Genomic DNA, 20,633 nt, shown 5'->3' on the forward strand with positions numbered 1-20,633 from the left:
GGATGTATCCATGTTTGAATGGCCTGCGCCGCTACTCAATGACATGGCTAGTCTGGGCCTGAGCTGTGGTTGAGAGCCATGCTAGGGTCCATGGCCCTACTGTGCTGATGTCTGATGCTCCTGTTGCTATCGAAGGCCATGCAGAGACCCAAGATCACGGGCCAAGTTATTAGTGCCTCGAGACCATGCTGCCACTGGGGACAGTGGCGACATCCAGACCAAGCTCTTGTTAAGGACCTTATTGGGGTCCAGGGTCCTACCCTGAGGGCATGCATATAGGGCAGCTGATCCTACCAACCACACCCGAGGCAGGCGGCCCCAGTGGCTTGATCTGACCTGCATGGCTAACACCCAGATCAACAACTGGGTCTTGGGTGGACCCACCCTAGCATCTACCCCATCTAGGTCCTGCTGGAGCTCATGAAAGTACTGAGCCTCTGGAACAATACCTGCATGATCTCTAAGACATAGGATACCCCAGAAGAGCTTTGGTGAGGATCCAGTGAGGATGGTGTACCAAAAACCAGAGGCCTTGAACCAGATCAATGACTCACTGCAATGAACAGTTGCCAGTCGAGCTGATGGGACAAAAGGGTAGACTATATGACACACCAAAGCCTCCAATGCCATCAGGAGGGATGAAGAGGTGATGGAAAGTCAGGAGAGAAGAAGAAGCAGAGTTTTTTCTGTTTCTGGTGTGGTTTTTGTTCTGTTACAGTTTATTGTTTTTTGTTTGTTTTGTTTTGTTTTTGTTCTTGCTTTTCTTTGCTTGCTTGCTTGCTTACTTTGTTTTGCTTTCTTTCATGGTGGTGGGATTGCAACAGGGATATTGGAGTGTTGGGTAAACTGGGTTGTTTACCGGGAGGTAAACAAAATTGGGGTGCATGATGTGAAACCCCCAAAGATTCAATAAAGAAGTTTTAAAAAACTGAATCTATGTCCTCTGCAGGAGCAATAAGCAATCTTAGCCACTAAAACATTTCTCTAGACCTATGTCTTGACTCCTAAACATTTTCACACCCTAAAAGCCTATGTGCCAAGGCTGGTTCCTCATTCTATGACACTACTGGGATATGAGAGATCATTGAAGAGGTGGGACCTACTAAGAATGGGTTAAAACATTGGAGGCTTGCCTTCAAAGGATCTCCAGTTTCTTCTCCTTCCTCTTTGTTAGTGACCATCACTTGGTGAGCATTGCGTTCTCCCATGCTCCCTCGGTGTGAAGTATTGACTCCCCATATGAGTAAAAGGTCAATGGGCCAGGCATCTAAAACTTCAAAAAAAAAAAAGTCAGAGAAAGTAAATCTTTCTCTTTATACGTGTGTTTATCCCAGATATCTCAGATAGTAACTGAAAGCTGATACTCTGTTGCAATAAAGCTAACAAGTAGATCAGGTTCCTCATCTGTCAGTGACCATAAGCAGCAGGGGTCCTCTGTAGGCAGTGGGAGTAAATTTTATTCTCACCATTTGAAGAAACACTCTTTTGAGCTCTAGAGTCAATGTGTGGAATATGGTAGGTCTATTATGTGGTCACCTTTATCCTTTATTAGGAACAGTAAAAGTCCCAAGAGAACAGGGTAAGAGAAGAATTGATTTTGACTGGGGTATGGTAGGTTCCATTCATGGTAGAACATCATAGTGCAGAACTACAGCAGCACCTTCCTGAGGGTATGAAACAGAAAGAGACCAGAAGGGACAAGAATCACCAGGTACCTGCTAGAAACTGCTTAGTCATACGGTATGTCCCTACTTTATTTCAATAAAGTTTAAAATCCCTAAATTTCAAACTGATGGCTTTTCTGAACCAAAGTGAATAAAGAGCTTCCCACTTTCTTTCTTGCTCCAGATGTTATCAGAATTTTAATTTTTATGAGCATTATCGCTTTATAGACATCTCTAAATACCTTTAATGAACATTTCTGTGACTACTAAAGTGTTTGTCTATCTCTTTAAAAATATATTGACGATTAAGGTTTCTTCTTGTGGGGTGTTTTTACTTTAATTCTTCTTCCATTTTTCATGTGTTGTCTTTAGAAAAAAAACCTCTCTTAAAGTTTTAGATGTTGTTTCTAACCTCTCACCAGTGTTAACTCAATCTAATGATTATAATCTACTTCCTGCTTTTAAAAATAGAAACAATACTTGCATTGTTTGTTTCCACTAAGTATTTAATTAGGTAATAAATATAAGATACTAGTACAACATCTGACATGGAATGAGGGTTTCATTCATTCTTGTCATTTACTCATCTGCTTTCAATTGTACCTAAATATGTACATGAATTTAGAAATTTTAATTTTAATCTATACTTAAATAGATTATTATGTCCATTTCCTCTCAGATCAAAGTCTTAGACTAGACACCTGCAATTTAGAGTGGGTGCTACAAAGACAGATGAGGAGATACTTCTGGGAAATGAGAAGCCTTGTGCTCACATTAACCTGCTGTTCCTGTCAGTGTGGACAGAGACCCTCTTTTACAGCTGACCTGCATTTCTGAACTCTTCATCTGACCTGCTGGTGATGGAGACATCTAAAATGGTACCTACTGAATCTGTATTTTCAAAACAAAGGCACTTTCATCTTAACCACTCTTGCTCCTACTACTATATGATTTATCACCCAACACATCAAAGTATTTTGAAGCAGGTATTACAAAAGGCAAAGTCTACTTTTTATCTGATTTCCTTTCTGAAGAAAAACCAACCTACAGGAAAAGAGAAAGTCCTACAGATGTCATAAAAGTGAATAAAGTCATTCATAAATTCATGAGGCAAATGTTTTCCCTAAGATTTTACTATAGATGTTAGACAATAGAGGTAAATGTGAAAAATGTGACCATTCAAAGGGTTTTTTTAAAAAGTATATGGCATCTTCTCTTAGCAGAAAATTTTACTTTCAGTTACTAAATAAATTTGTGAACAATGAGAGTATTTCAGAAGTTACCAAGAGTTGATCATTAAAGCAACTTGCTTAGTGTTTGTCAAATGTCCACTTCAGTGTCAATTCTCAAGATATGGAGTCAGATTCTTCACTAGCAAAGAGTCCTGGGAAGCGTTTTATCTTCATTTGTCTACTCAGGTTAATCTACTATTCATGCTGTACCATACTGGATATACTCAACCCTAAGCTGGTAAAAACATTTCATCCCTTAAAATTAGTGCCTGCATACACTGTTGAAAGAGTGATATAAGACATCCTGGCATGGCACAGAGCAAAACATGTAGTCAGTTCAAGTAGTAGTGGCCACCATACAGAAGTAAGAAGAGAATAGCATAGAGCATATCATCCTTTCTCTTCTGGAACATTCTCACCTCCTCAAAGAGTAATCATTACCTCGTGGCAATGTATTCAAAACACTGTGATTGACTATTCTAATCATGTAGTCCAGGGTTCTAACAGATCAAAGGCAAATATAAAGTACTTTTCTTGAAAGCTTAAGATTCACTCTGGACATTCACAACGTTAATCAATAATTTCAATTCATTAACCAAGTAGCTTACCAGGTATTATGTACTTAGGAGCTATGCATAATTAGGGCTTTCCAAACTGGGCTAACCCTTTGATCTAATCAGATGAGTATTACAGGTATGCTCATATGGTTTGGGGGTTATTGAAAAAGTCATATTAAATAGCTCACTATTCTATAAGCCATATGTCAATAGGCTCAAGTCTCACAAACAGAATAAAAAATGTTCCTTCCTTTGCTTTGTGCTGTAATTATACTATAATCAAGTTATAGAGCACATGAGGTAGTAGAAATAGATACACAAGGCCTGTCTCATAAATCAAGAGTGAGATTCATTTAATAAGCAAAGACTGTTTAACTGTTAGGCTAAGAGGCAGAGTGGAAAAAAATAAGCTTTTAACAACACCTCTTTAATTGAAAATACAAGCATAATATTTTGTTTGAGCACGAAACGCAAAGGACTGGTTCTCAGTCTGTGTGAGTAAGTGTGCATGATTCCCCAGGACCATGAATGGTTGTAATAGGGGCAACTTTGGTTGTGAAAGCATGAATTGTGTATGATGATGAAGTGAAAAAGCAAAAGTAAAATACTTTCTTAGTAATTCTACAGCCTCAATTTAATCTTAGTAGACATTTTTATCCATGTTATAGTTTCCTCAAGACTGTGTTTTCTTGGTGGAGTTTCTTGTTTGTTTGTTTTAATCAAAATAAGATTATCCCAGTCATGTTTTCTATGAATAATTTTTATATTGAAAATTTAGAAGTAAATTAACTATTGAGACCAATGATTATATTTTCATATAATTTTCTATTTGAAGACTTATTTATTCGGATCCTTGGTTATTAAGACTTTAAAATCAGCATTTAAAAATGTATTCATTTTTCAAGGAATAATTTTCTTCTTCATTATCTAATTAATTTGTCTCCACAAATTAATTTGTTTGTGGAAACCCCATGTTCATTTTTCATACCAAGACAAGATAATACACAGATATACAGCCAGTAGTATTTTTTGTTTGTTTATTTGCTTGCTTGCTTGTATGTTTGACAAGCTCTTGCTATGCTATCAGGTTAACTTTGAATTCATGCTCTTAAGAGATCTTTTTGCTTCAGGTATCTCAACATCTAGGACTATAGTGCATGACATCATGCCCAGCTTGTTTCTTTCCTATTTCATTACCATATGTTTTGGTTTTACCTTGTGATTCCTAACATATTTGAATAATTGACATAATAGAATAAACCTTATGAATAAAGATAATTCAGAAACAATAAGTATAATTAAAAAAATTAACCCAAATCACAAAATATTTGATTAGCTTCTACTTAAAAGTCAGTAGAGAGAGAGAAAATGTCCTGTGCAAGTGAAAAATTATCTAGAAGATGATAATTGTCCTAGTCAGCTCTGGAAGTTACAAAAAATGGAGTTGATTATTTATAAATAATTAAAATTTGCTTCCCACAGTTCTTGTGCTTCAGTTATCTAAGAAAAAATTTAGGACAGATACTGGAAGAGTCTGCACAAAGATGATGCCTTGTTTCTTCATCCTCTGAAGAGGAGGGGAATGATGTATCCTCACATGGCAGAGGGAAGTGAAGACAAAAGCTTCAACCTGTGTGAACTGACATCCTGTAGTATATTCCCAAAGTGAAAAGACGGTGAAGATCTCCAGGCCTCATGTATAAGGCCATCAATGGACCCATGACTGACCCATCTCCTAAACATTCTGCCTCCTAATACCATCACCCTCCATTACAATGCATGAATGCAGGAAGGCACCAGGATTCAAACAATTCAGTTCTGCCCTTGAACCTACGATTCACATATAAACTGCATTCACCCTATCGCAATAATTCCAACCAGCATTAACTTAGAAAATATGTGTCCTCAGCGTCAACTAATTCAGATGTGGGTGAAAACCAAGGTGTGAGCCATCATGGGGCAAACTTACTCTAGCTGTAATCCTGTAAAGGCAAACAGATTAAGTACTTCCAAGTGTAGGATAAACATTTACACTCTTAAGAATGAGACACAGCCAAAAAGAAAGGGTATGAAAAGGCTCCCAAGTAAGAGCAAAGCCCATAGAGGCAAACAATAAATCTTAGCATGAGAAAAACTGAGAACATTTCCTCTAAAATATAGACTGAGATAAGGATATCCATTTTCACCACCACAGACATACAGATAAGCAAAACACCCACCCCCTGCCAAACACATAATATTAAAAAAAAAAACCTTAATGAAAGTGCTACCAATCAACAAATTGGCTAATGAAATCAGCAGATTGTTCTCAATGGAGTTGCTCTATTATTCTCTATAATTGAATTTTTCTTGAGTTGGAAGAATATAGATTTCTATTTAGTTTTTTTCCTTCATTCTTTCTGCCAATATCCCATTTCCTATCTCCTACTCCTCTTCATGCTCTAACATTTATACTCCTGCTGGGTTTTTTTTCTCTCTCTTTCATTTTGTCTATATTTTATTATCTCTTCTCCCTTAAGGTATCTCTACTCCCAGTGGCCCATTTCAAGTTCTCTGGCTTCCACATTTACTCCAGGTTAAGCATAGGAAACAAAGGATTTTAAGCTGGGATCTACCTATGAAAGAGAGAAGGGAGCATCTGAGTTTCTGTGTCAGGGTGACTTCACTCAGTATCATTTTTTTTTTTTGGAATTCCATCCATTTACATGTAAATTTTGTTATTTCATTTTTCTTTACAGAGAGTAGTATTCCATTATGTACATGTATCATGTTTTCTTTATCCATTCGTCTGTTGATGGACATCTTGGTTCATTCCAGCTCTTAACTATTTTGAATTGAACTTCTACGAGCATGAATGTGCAGGTATCCTTGCAGTAGGATATACAATACTTTGGTGATATGCCCAGGAGTGATACAGCTAGGTAATGTGGTAATTCTATTTTATTTATTTATTTATTCATTCATTCATTCATTCATTCATTCATTCATTTATTTATTCAGTTTAGAGACACCCACAGTGGTTGCCTTAGTTTATCTAGTTTATTATCCAACTAACTGGCATGAGGGGTCTGTTTTCCTTACCTCCACAGCATCATTTGAAGTCATTTGTAGTTCCAAACTTGGTCATGCTTCCTGGGGTGAGATGGAATCTCATCGAAGGTTAATTCTGCATTTTCTGGTGGCTAAAGATGTTGCATACTTTTTAAAGTGTTTGCCAGCCTTTGTGTTTCATGCTTTGAAATCTGTTTTTTCTTGTTATTTTGTTAGTTTCATAACTGATTTTTAACTGGGTTCTTTATGTACCTTTTAGTTCGTTCTAAATGATAGACATTAATCCTATGTTAGATGTATATCTGGCAAATATTTCTGGACTTAAAGCTTTAAGTGGAATATGGGGACTAGGAGGAGAAGAAGAAGTTAGATTGTGCATTGGCCAAAACTTAGGATATATGAAGAATCGTTTATAAAATCCATCAGTTTGTAGGGTAAATACACACACACACACACACACACACACACACACACACACACACACATATATATATATCTGAGAAGATAATGAATATTTTGATGAAGATCTCAGTGGCAAGCATGAGATACCTCCAAATGAGTTATTGGCTATGAAACATCTAAAACAAAACAGGCTGTTGCCATTGCCCTTGGTTGGCTATTATGACTAAATGGTAATATGAAGCGTGATCCTAATCAGTCTTAACAATAAAAACCCGATTCAGATATTGAGGGTGAAAGCTGAACGATCAGAGGAGCAGAGCAGCCAGCCACTAGAGACTTCTTACCTGCACAAAAATCTCAGAACGAATGGGCAGATCCTGTCTCTACAAATCCTCAGACTGAATGGGGGAGATTCTGTCTCTACAAATCCTCAGACTGAACGGGCTTCAAGAGCCTGTCTCCACCAGCCTTATATTCCTGTTTATATTCCTGTTTCCACCTCCCGATTGTGCTGGGATTAAAGACATAAGCCTCCCAAGTGGTGGGATTAAAGGAGTACACTATCATACCTGGCTTTGTTTCTCTTTTAGACTGGTTCAATCTCAAGCAGCCCAGGGTAGCCTTGAACTCCTGATCTCCCTGCTTCCTCTTCCCAAGTGCTGAGATTAAAGGTTTGTGCCACCACTGTCTGGCCTCTATGGTTAACTAGTGGCTAGCTCCACCCTCTGATCTCCAGGCAAGCTTTATTTGTCAGAACACACACAAAGTATCATCCAACAGTAACATCCTATTGCTGAAGATATCACTCATTTTGATTGCAAGACAGAGAAACCAACCTTAAACTGGCCAGGAAACTCTCTCCCTGCTTGCTAGTTTCCATGGTACCAAAAGATGCTATACATTCTGCTGGAGGAAGAAAAACACTGATGTTGATACTCAGCAATGGACTCTGAATGATATAATACTAACTTGATGGCAAAATGGGCCTAGTGGTACAATCGTGGCATGATATTTATGGACATAATCAACCACTTTCTGATTGAATATGAGGCCTGCTCCATAGGGGTGATTTCATGCCTGCTGTATAACCCTGGTGTAAAACCCAGCACAGTGAAGATAATGTGCCCAAGAGGGAAACCTACTGCTGTTTTGTTAAATAACCATGCTGTCAAACTACAGTCTGTATATTTATGTGTATACTCACAGATTTTTGCTGCTCTCAACTTGTGTCTGAGAAGCTTCTTTTTTGCAGTGTATCAATGCAGAGACTCACATTTGTCAAAGTGCCAAATATAAGTAACAATGAGGGTTCTATTGTAGATAGATCACCTGTATCAATCTCCCATCATAGAAGGTCCAAGGAGCGTCATAGAAGAGGGGAAAGAAGGAATCTAAGGGGCAGTGTGTAGGGAAGAGACATTGATGAAATGCTGACTTCTGGACATGATGGCTATTGCACACAGAATCCCAGGCAGCTGTGATTATCTGTACAAGTTCATTCCAGACAAAATTCTATCATAGACAGGGGGACTCCGGAAGGCTTCCCCCATGGCAGCAGAGCAATTGGTGGTTGGTGGCTGCTGAGTGCATGTCACTCATCTTGGGAAAAGTGCTTTTGATAGTTTTCTCATATTCCTGTGGATGGGCACGTAACCATGAACATATGAGTGGCACTAATCATGCTCAGGGAGTTATTAATAACAATAAAAAAGACGTTATGAAGTTGGAGAGGAAACAGAGTATGGGGAACTAGAAGGAATTTGAGGGAGGTAGTGGTGAATGCATTTGATCAAAATGTGTATAGCTGTGTGGAACTTTCAATGAATCAAAAATAAACAAGAAAGTTGAATGATCAGTAAGCATTTTAGAAGTCTTCAATACCCCTAGCCATCATGGAACTATAAATTAAAACTACTTTAAGACACCATCTCATCCCAGTCAAAATAGCTGTCGTCAAGAAAACAGATGACAACAAACGTGGGTAAAGATGTGGGGAAATGATCTTTATTCACTGCTGGTAGGAGTGTGGAGCAGCCACTGTGTGTGAAGCACGGCCACTGTGTGTGTAGCACGGCCACTGTGTGTGTAGCACGGCCACTGTGTGTGAAGCACGGCCACTGTGTGTGAAGCACGGCCACTGTGTGTGAAGCACGGCCACTCTGTGTGTGTAGCACGGCCACTGTGTGTGAAGCACGGCCACTGTGTGTGAAGCACGGCCACTGTGTGTGTAGCACGGCCACTGTGTGTGAAGCATGGCCACTGTGTGTGAAGCACGGCCACTGTGTGTGTAGCACGGCCACTGTGTGTGTAGCACGGCCACTGTGTGTGAAGCACGGCCACTGTGTGTGAAGCACGGCCACTGTGTGTGAAGCACAGCCACTGTGTGTGAAGCACGGCCACTGTGTGTGAAGCACAGCCACTATGAAAACCACTATGGAAGTTTTCCCAAAACCTAAAAGTAGAATTGTTAGCTACCCCAGCTAAGCCACTCCTGCACATGGACCTATAGGGCTCACTACTCTATTACAGAGACACCCATCTTTACTGAAGCTCTGTGCACAGCAAACAGCATGGATATGTAACTAGCTTAGATGTCCATTGAGAGTTAAATGAATGGTGAAAATGTGATTCATAAATATAATAGAATTTTCCTGTAAAGAAAAATAAAGTTATGAAATGTACAGTAAAAGGAAGATCTGTATCTTACTTACATTAAGAGAGGTGACCTAGACTAAGAAAGATAAAAATCATGTAATTTCTCTCATATGAGATCCTAATATTTAATCTTTCTCTCTCATATATATGTATATATAAATGTATATACACACATACATACATACATACATATTTATATGGCTTGTATTAGTCACTTGTTGCTGTGATAAAGCACCATGGACAAAATCAAATCATGGAAGAAAGGGTTTGTTTGTGTTTGGCATTCTAGAGGGACATCCCAAAACTGGAGTAGGGGGTGTGACAGCAGGAACTCAGCTCAAGGATTCAATATTCAACCTCAAACATGAGGCAGAGAGGACAAACTAGAAGTGGAAGAAGGCTATAAACTCCCACACCGTGCCGCAGCCTCCAGCGAGGCTCCTCCTTCTGACAGTTCCACCACCTCCACATCACCACCACCAACCAGAGAGCAGCTGTTCAAATGTGGAAACCCACTGGGGACATTCCTCATTCAAATCACCATGCAACCTGAAGTCTGAAACAGGACTAGAAGAAAGGAGTGCTAGGAAAGGGGAGGGAGGGGAGAAGGAAGGACAGTCGGCTACAACCAATTTTGTTTGAGAATGTCATAATGAGAACTAATACACTGCATGCTAATTAAAATCAATCAATTACAAAAAGACTTAGGGCTTAAGAATTCTCTGAGCTTCTGTGTCCTATATATTTACTAGCGCAGGTATTGATAATGAACTAAATGGGAACTGCCCCTGTGTTTTCTGCAGGCAAAGCCTGCACAGAATCCCTCTTCTTTGGAGTTGAACCTCTACAACTCTCCCAGAATGGCACTGCATACCGTGGCTAAGCAGTTAGGGAGCCTGCTTGCTTAGCTTCTCTATACATTGCAGTTGTAGGAAATCTTAGCAATGGCCTACGTGACATGTGACATGTGACAGTTCTCTGTCTATTTCCTAAAATACCTTGGAGCGTTCTTTGAAATCAGGTGGAAATAGCATCTCTCAAGAATCCATGCTTTTTTTCATAAATGCTGAGTAAGCTTCTTATGGACATGACCCATATTTATGGCTTCAATATTCCAAATGGGTTATTCTGGACGATGTAAGTCATAAAAATGACAATTAATAAGCACTGCATTCAAATACAGAATGTAAAGGTTTGAGCTATACAAAGAACCCCAGATCCTCATAACTTCCTTAAATCCCTTATTAAAACCATTATATCCTCAAGGTCCTAGTTTTCTTGGCCTCTAGGTGGTGGTGGTCTCCAACACGGCTATATGCCTTGGAGGTCATTCTTCCATTGTCTTGATAAATAGCTTCTGTTTTCCTTATAGTTACACTAATTTCTTTATCAAATATTCATTTGATGCCTTGTTCCTCCCTCATGAATACTCCTCTTCATTATTTATCAGCTGATGAGCCTGAACACTTTCTAAATCTTATAGTTCTGCATCCTTTTTGACTATAAATTACATCTTTAATTCATTTCTCTCCTCTTACACTTTCTAGTAAGCAGCCAAGGGAAGCCATACAGAACCCTCAAAACATCTTAGAGATTTCTACTGCCAAAAATTCAAATTTCATTGCTCATACATCTTTCTTTCCACACAATTGTAGGACACAGGCACAATTTGGCCACATTTTTTGCCACTTGTTAACAAAAATGGCCTCTTGGCCAGTTGCTAACACTGTACTTTTATTTGTATATGAGATCCTAGAACTGCCTTCACTGTGTGTATTATTTCAATACTACAACTTCAATCGCTCATGCAATAATAGTCCAACGAGGTAAGACTCTCCCCACAGTTTTTGTCTCCTTCTGAGTCCTTATGGTCCAGCTTCCATCATTGCCTACCTCAAAGCTGATTACACATTTGGGGGAGGGCATTTTAAAAAATATTCCTTTCAGTTTTTGAAATTAAAATATACTCATATCACCTTTCCCCTCCTTTTTCCTCCCTCCAACTATTCCTATATACCGTGCCCCTTGTTTTCTCTCAAATTCATGGCCTCTTTTTTCTTTCAAATATATAGAACCTATGTAGTCCACATGTGTCAGACAATCCAGTCCAGTCTGCCATAGAGAACACCTAATCCACCAGGAGTCTTTCCATCTTTCTCACAGCTCTGGGTTTGAGAATGGTAAGATGCCGACAGTATCAGTGTATGGTAAGGGCTTGCCTTGCCTGTCTACCATCTCTGGAAAGGAAGAGGAGACTATTGTGCCCTCACAAGTCAGAGTGGACAAGAAGGCTTCTCTCTGAAAGTCCCTTCATAAGGGCATTCATTTGAATCATGACACAAAGCCCCTGTGGCCCACTTATGTTCTAAGGCACCTAACTCGGTGCCATCATCTTAAAATTTAAGTTCTAAGGTGGGAAATTTAGGTACATGCAAACAGTAGAAAGGACCATGAATACCAAGAAAACTGAAAAGTAGACTTGCTATGCAGAACAACACACACACACACACACACACACACACACACACACAAATAATAATAATAATAATAATAATAATAATAATAATAATAATGTTCCAAAGACAAACCTGAAGGATCTGTTTCACATTGGTAGCTCAAAAAGAGGAGCATAGAGAAAGAATGTAAGAGAAGAGGCAGAGCAGGGCTAGAGAATAAAGACTGGTCCAGGATCTGCCCAGGGAAGAAAATAGTAAGAGTGAATATAGAACCTGTCAACAGAGAGGACAGTTTGAATTTGTCTAGAGCATCATTGCAGCATGGCCGGGAAGAGGGTACTATGAGTGATTCAGAGGAACTTGTGGTTAAAGGGGCATGTAAAAGGTCTTACCTTGGCCTTCTCCTTAAGGGCAACAGAAACTATGGAAACTTCTTTAAAAACACAGAAGGCAATTCCCTTTATTACAACAGCCAGGAGTGAAGCTACTCAGGAGGCTAAGGCAGGAAGGTGGCAAATTCAAGTCTAGCCTGAACAATATAAGCAAGATCCTGTCTCTAAATACTATCAACAGTTCTGGAAATGTTCAGTGGTGAAGTTCCTTCCTAGCATGTCCAAAGCTTGGTCCTAAATAAGTAAAATGAGCCACAATTCTAATTTCAAGCATGTAGTATAAGGAGAGTTGCTAACTAGCGTTAAGACACAGATGGAGGAAACCTAGGGATGGAGAGGGCACTGCTAATTGCTATGAATGTCCTAAGACAGATGATGTGGTCCTTGGCAACCCACTGAAGCCTATCTCTCCAGGAGTTTCTAGGAAACTAAATAATCTGGGGAATGATCTCTAAACTCCATTCTGTGACTGGGCAGATAACTCAGCATATAAGCATTTTCTGTGCAAGCAAGAGTACCCAAGCTCAGATCCCAGAGCACATTTAAATGTTGTGTGGGTGTGGTGACCTGCTTATAATTCCAGACCAGGAAAATGGACAGAGGACCATTTGAGCTACCTAGCTAGCTAAGGAGTCTACCAATCCTAACCAGAGAGTCTAGGTTTGTTTGAGGCCATACCTCAAGTAATGAGATGAAAGCATGATCTAGGAAGATTTGAAACATGAATTGGGCCTCCACATGCTCACATGTGTACATATACCTCACACAGGCATAGGACCATTCACATACTTATATGCATGTGCACATACCATACACATGGGGGGAGAGAAAGAAAAATAAACTCCAACTCCTCTCTGAACACTGAAAGAAGACTGAAGACTGGAGGACAGAGTACATAGATGGAGCAGTATCCTAAGATAGTGGAGTCACTGTGGCCATCAAGTAACAGCAGCAGCGATTTGCTTTATCCACAGTGATCCAAGCTAGCTAAGTCATCTCCCAACAGAAAAACTGGGTCACCTGGTGCTAATCTTGAACCATATTGATTTTCTGCTTTAACAATAACAAAAAGGATTGGGCCACACAAGGAAGATAAATCCTTTCATGGCTCCTGGATATCTAACCTCTCTCAGAACAAAACCAGACAGTTAAATAAAACATTGTGAGGAGCAATATAAAAGAGGAGAGAAAAAAAACACCTCTAACTATAGTATAAGGGAAGACCTCAGAGTTAAAATTGAGACTGAAGTTGTTTTTTTTTTTTTTTTGAAGAGTAACAAGAGAGAAAAGAATAGCAGAGACAGAAGGAAGTAACCACATGTAATGGAAGGCAGAGAGGTGACAGAGAGTTTGAGAGTCAAATTCTCATAGAGAATCTAATGGAGCTCTTCTCACCCACGGCGAAAAAGGACACAAGATGAGACCCAGAGCTCAGCACAGGTCAAATCATAAGAGCCCTGCATGTCATGTCGAGAACTGCATCTTTTTCAAATACCACTGCACACAGCTCTTTTCCCCCAATATATAATTCTACTTGTATTTAAGAAAAGTTAGTATATGGATCACAGAGACTTTATAATGTTAGATAAATTACAGATGCAGAGAATTATGCTGGGATATTGTCTAAAGAAAATTCAAAGAAAACGTGAGTGGAGATGGATTTGGAGAAATAAATGTGACCATGCTCTTGGTCATAGCGCATGGGTGGTTTGGATCTTAATTATGGCTGAAGCCAGTGTGGCACATGGAATTACCAGGAAAAGGTAGAAACTCTTGGGGATGGGGAAAAAATTGAGGGAATAGGTCATTGGGAGTGTGTGTGTCAGTGTCTATCAGGACCCTGGCCCATCCTTTTACCCTCTCCTATATCTCCATGCACCCCATTATGTATTCTTTTGCCATGTGTTCCACCATGATGCTCTGCCTTATCACAGGTCTAAAGTGATGTGACTAAGTTCTCATGCACTGAATGCATGAGACAAATAGATCTTTCCTTTCATGGTATTTATAATATTCCCTGCCAGCCGTGGAAAGTTTATACTACAGTGAAAACCCCACATTTGCCATAAAGGATGGTAGGATGCTGATTCTACAGTCTTTGTCAAGAATTACAGACAAGAAACTAGAAACAAATCCTCCTGAACATTAATTTCATTAAAACTTAACATTTTTGAACATTGTGATAATTTCTTAGTAACATGAATACATACTTACCCTAAATAATAAATGAAAAGTACTAAATACTTATGTTTATGCATATAGTCATTTGGATTGTGATATATATATTTAATAGCAATCAAATAGGAATGTGGATTATGACTTATAGAAAACATGATGCTACTAAGCTTCTCTTTCATTCTTTGATATATTTGAAAAGTAATCTTTAGGTTATTACAGGTTATAAATGTATTCAAAAGGCTTTCCAAAGAAAAGTGAAATAGACAAGGATGTCTTTTCCTTGGTAGCACCAATTGTTTCATGCTCTTCAAGAAGTTAAAAAAAAATTGATCTTAGTCTTGTTTACTCTAAGTTTACCTGTTGTCTTATTAGAGTTTCTTTGCGTTAATTGTTCTTAGATAAGATATTTTAAATCTTCACTCGTTCTAAAAGATGCTGGTATCAAGGAGACATCATAAACTTTCTAGTTTCTCTATGATGTCCATGTTTACATCATCAATAGCACTTATTTCTGAGGATGGTGTCATTCACTATTCTATAATTGGGTGACTACTGGTAGGTTGATCATGCTCCAGGGGATAGTCCCACATCAAGGACTATATGAGCAGCACAAATTGAGGTCAATGGGTTATTTTTAAAAAAGAAGTTGGGAAAATAAGAAGGTGAGGGTGGATCAGGAAGGCAGTAGAGGAAAGAGTTGGCAGTGAATGTGGTCAAAATACATTGTATGAAATTATCAAAATGTTAATAAAATATTAAAAATAAAAAAATAGTTAGTAATTTTGTTGAAGGTCTGTTATATATAATGAAGAAAACCTTTGGCTGATTTCAAGTTACATTTTAGTTTTGCAGTTTTATTAAATTGTAAGAATGTATTTTTTTGAGAATATCTCAATTCAGAGCTCTTCAAATTTTTGAACGTATAGGCCAATTTTTCAATTAAAGTTGACTAATTTCATATTTATTTTTTTCTTTTATGGAAAATAGATGTTTATCATACAATCTATTCTAATTACAGTTTCTTCCCCCACCACCAGATCCTCTCAGTTCCCCCCACCTCTCCTTCCACTTGGATCCATACCCCTTCTGTCTCCTCTTTGGGAATAAACATGCATCTAATAATAATAAGGAAATAAAATAAGATAAAACAAAATAAGCAAATCGGAACAGGACAAAACAAACAAACAAACAAAAAGAGGCCAAAGAAAAAGCAAAAGAATTACATATAGATATAGGGTCACACAAGTTCAGAACACATAGGAATCCCATAACAACACAAAAATGGAGGCCAAAATATATACACAAAGGAACTAAAAGGTTAAAAAAAAAAGCCCTTACACAACACTATGAAACTAAGAAACCCCAAAGATGGCACTGAATTTATTTTGTGTTGATCGTCTACTGCTGGACATGGAGCCTACCCTTGTTTCCCCAGGGAGATTCTATTGAGGAAAACTATTTTTTTCATTTTTAAGTAATTGTCAACTGGAGATAACTTCTGGGTTAGGGGTGGTGGCATGTGTCCTCTTCTCTCAGCTCTAGGATCCTATCTGGTGTCGACCTGTGCAGGCCTTGTGCACGCTGCCACAGTCTGTCTGAGTTCACGTGCTCCTCAGCCATTCTGTGTTTAGAAGGTCTGTCTCTATCCTCTCTGACTCTTGTATTCTTTCCAACTCCTCTTCTGCATAGTTCCCTGAGCCCTAAGGGAAGGATTTGATGGAGATACGCTATTTAGGATTGACTGTTCCAAGGTCTCTCACTCTCTATACATTGTCTGTCTGTGGGTCTTTATATTTGTTCCCAACTCCTGCAGGAAGAAGCTTCTCTAAAGATGGCTGAGCAAGTTACTAATCTGTAAGCATATCAGAATGTCATTAGGAATCATTTTGTTGCTATGTTCCTTTAGCAGAGCAGTAGTATTTGGTTTATCCCTAGGTTTGGCTTGTCTAATTTCAGGTTCTTGGCCACCCAGGAAGGGTCAAGCACAGGTTCCATATCACAGAGTGGGCCTTAATTCAAACCAGATAGTGGTTGGTTTCTCCCACAAGCTTTGTACCACTATTTTGCCATCATATATTGCAGGCAGGACATTATTGTTGATCCAAGGGTTTGTATATAGGTTGATGCTTACCTTTCTCCTTTGATAGCATAGACATATCTTCCAGTACTGTGAAATTCGTCAATAGAGATGAAGGCTCTAGGCTGGGTCAGTGGTTCTCAACACCTTTGGGGGATGAATGACCCTTTCTCAGGAGTCACCTAAGACCATCAGAAAACACAGGTGTTTTTATAGCAATTCACAGCAGCACTAAAATTACAGTTAGATGAAGTAGCAATGAACATAATTTTGTGATTGGGGGGTGTCACCACAACATGAGGAACTGTATTAAAGTGTCAGCATTAGGAAGGTTGAGAATCACTGCTCTAGATAAACACCAGCTCAACTTCTCCATGTTCAGTAAGTTGTTGAGGTTTGTTTTCAGCAATAGAGCCTTAACATCAATTTGTGGAGAGCAACCAATAGCCTTGGAAACGACCTCATTTGTTTGAGAATCTCCCTGGGATCTCTTTGGCCAAAAACCTGATCATATGTAACCCATTCCCAGCAGTGGAAGCTTCATTAGGTGAAAAGAAATGTGCAATTGAGGCTCTGCCTCCCCTATTATTTGGAGATTGCATTTAGGTCATCTCCATATATGTATATATTGAAGAAAATTTCTACTGTATTGGGTTTCAATATGACTCCCTCAAATGGCCCTTAATTTTATCTGTCCTTCCCCAAATTCCCCATTGCTTCCTTCTTTACTCTCCCTCCCTATTTGATTCTTTTGTTCCATCCCCCTGCATCCATAACTATTCTATGTCCCCTTCCAAGGAAGGTACATCACTTCCTCAAGTCTCTTAATCTCTAACATCTGTGGTAGCTAACTTATTAATTACTTAATACCTAACATCCACATATAAGTGAGTACATGCCATATTTGTCTTTTTGGATCTGGGTTCCTGCAATCAAAATGAATTTTTCCAACTCTATTTACCTGCAAATTCATGATTTTTTAATGATGAGCAATATTTCATTGCAGAAATGTACCACATTTCCTTTATCTATTGATGGGCATCTAAATTGTTTCCAGTTCTGGCTATTATGAATATAGCAGCAACGAATAAAGTTTAACAAGTGTCTCTGTAGTAGGATGAAGTAACCTTTGGGTATATGTCCAAGAATGGTTCTTGAGATGGATCTGTTCTCAGCTTCCTGAGGACCCACCACACATATTTCCATAGTGGCTATACAATTTGGCATTCCCACTAGCTGCTGATGAGTGTTCCCTTTAATCCACATCCTCTCCAGCATAAGCTGTCATTTGTTTTACTGACTTGTGCCATTCTGACTAATATAAGATGAAAACTCAAAGTAGTTTTGATTTGCGTTTCCCTGATAGATAACATTGTAGACTATTTAAAAAATTTTTCAGCCATTTGTGTTTTCTCTTTTGAGAGCTCTCTGGATAGATCTACTCTATTTTAAATTTGTTTATTTGTGTTGGGGGTTTTTAGTTCTTTATATGTTTAGTTTATTAGCCTTCCATCAGATGTGTAGATTATAAAAAATCTTTTCCCATTCTGTAGTCTGTTGCTTTATCTGAGTTATGGTTTCCTTTGAATGCACTGGCTAGTTTTTTCTGTCAACTTGACACAAGCTACAGTCATCAGAGAGGAAGGAAACTTAGTTGAGAAAATCCCTCCCTGAGATCCAGCTCTAAGTCATTTTCTCAATTAGTAATCAATGGGGTAGGGCCCAGCCTATGGTGGGTGGTGCCATCCCTGGGTGGGTGGTCCTGTGTTCTATAAGAAGGTGGGCTGAGCAAGCCATGGGAAACAAGCCAGTAAACAGCATGCCTTCATGACCACTTCATCAGCTCTTGCCTCCAGGACCCTGCCATGTTTGAGTCCCTATCCTGATTCCTTCAGTGATGAACAGCAATGCTAAAGTGTAAGCTGTATAAATCCTTTCTTCCCCAACTTGTTTATTGGTCAGGGTGTTTCATCACATCAATATAAACCCTAAGACATTGATGTTGAGAAGCTTTTCTGTTTCATGAGCTCCTGTTAATTAATTGTTGATCTTAGTGTCTATGTTAGCAGTGTTCTGTTTAGAAAGTCTTTACCTATGCCAGTAAATTTAAAGACCATTCCCCCACTTTATCTTCTATCAGATTCAGTGTATCTGGCCTTAGGTTGAAATCTTTGAACCATTTGGAGCTGAATTTTGTACAGGGTGATAGATATGGATCTATTTGTATCCTTCTACATGCATCTGTCTAGTTTGACCAGCACCTTTTCCCAAAGATGATATCTTTCTTCAAGAGTGTAATTCTGCCTTCTTTATCCAAAATCAGGTATCCTTAGGTGTATGCATTTTTTTTAAATTTCAATTAGATCTCATTGTTCTATGTGTCTATTTCTTGTGCCAACCTCATGCTGTTTTTATTACTATAGCCCTAAAATAAAATTTGAAATCAGGGATGGTGATACCTCCAGCAGTTCTTTTACTGTTCAGCATTGTTTTGGCTTTTTTTTTTTTTTTTGTCTTCCATAAGAAACTGAAAATTTCCTTTTGAGATCGTTGAAGAATTATACTGGAATTTTGATAAGGATTGCATTAAATCTATAGATTTTTTCGAGTAATGGCCATTTTTACTCTATTAATCTTACCAATCCATGAGCATAGGATATACTTCCATCTTCTAATATCTGCTTAAATTTCTGTCTTTAATTTCTTTAAGTTTTTTTTTCATACAAGTCTTTCACTTATTTGCTTAGAGTTACCCCAAGATATTTTGTTATTTGAGACTATTGTGAAAGCGATTGTCTCCATGATTTCTTTCTCAGACCATTTGTCATTTGTATATAGGAGGGCTACTGACCTTTTTTTAGTTAATTTGGTATCCAGCCACTTTACTTAAAGTGTTTATCAACTGTAAGAGTTCCTTGGTAGAATTTTTAGGGTTACTTATGTACACTATCATATCATCTGCAAATAAAGATACTTTGACTTCTTCCCTTCCTATTTGAATGCCCTTGATCTCTATCTCTTGTCTTATCACTCTAGCCAAAGACTGTATTGAATAGGCATGGAGCTAGTGGAAAACCTTATTTTGTTCATTGTTTTAGTGCGAATTCTTTGAGTTTCTGTCATTTAAGTTGGTGTTGGCAATGAACTCACTTTAAATATCCTTTATTGTGTTGAGTTATATTGCCTGTACCCCAATCTCTCCAGGACTTATCATGAAGGGGAATTGGATTTTGTCAAAGGGCTTTTCTGTATCTAATGAGATGATCATGTGGTTTATGTCATTCAGTCTGTATATTAAATTACATGTATCTATTAGATATGCTGAAACTTTTCTGCATCTCTGGGATGAAGCCTACTTGATCATGGCAAATGATCTTGTTCATGTGTTGGCTTCAGTTTGCAAGTATTTTATTGAGAATTATAGCATCTATGTTCATAAGGGAAAATGGTCTGTAATTCCTTTATTTAGGTCTTTCTGTGATCTGGGTGTCAGGGTTGCTGTAGCCTTGTAAAAAGGGTGGGGCAATGTTCCTTCTGTTTCTTTTTTGTGTAATAATTTGAGGAGTATTTGAAATTGATTCTTTTTTGACTGTCCAGTAGAATTCTATGTTAATACTATCTGGCCTTGGTTTTTGTTTGTTTGTTTGTTTGTTTATCCTACTTTTAATTATTGTCCATATTCCACTAGGAGATATGAGTCTATTTAAGTTGCTTGTTTGAACTTTATTTAACTTTGGTTGGTGGTATGTATTGAGAAAATTGTTCATATTTTAGATTTTCCAATTTGGTAGGATATAAGTTATTAAAGTACATCCTTATGATTCTCTGGATTTCCTTGGTATCCATTTTCATTTCTGACTCTGTTAAGCTTTGTTAATTTTTTCTCTCTCTGCATTTTCATTAATTTGGAGGAGGATTTGCCAATCTTATTTATTTTCTCAAAGAATCAACTCTTTGTTTCATTGATTC

The sequence above is a fragment of the Peromyscus eremicus genome, unplaced genomic scaffold, assembly GCF_949786415.1.
Source record: "Peromyscus eremicus unplaced genomic scaffold, PerEre_H2_v1 PerEre#2#unplaced_582, whole genome shotgun sequence".
Lineage (NCBI taxonomy): Eukaryota > Metazoa > Chordata > Mammalia > Rodentia > Cricetidae > Peromyscus > Peromyscus eremicus.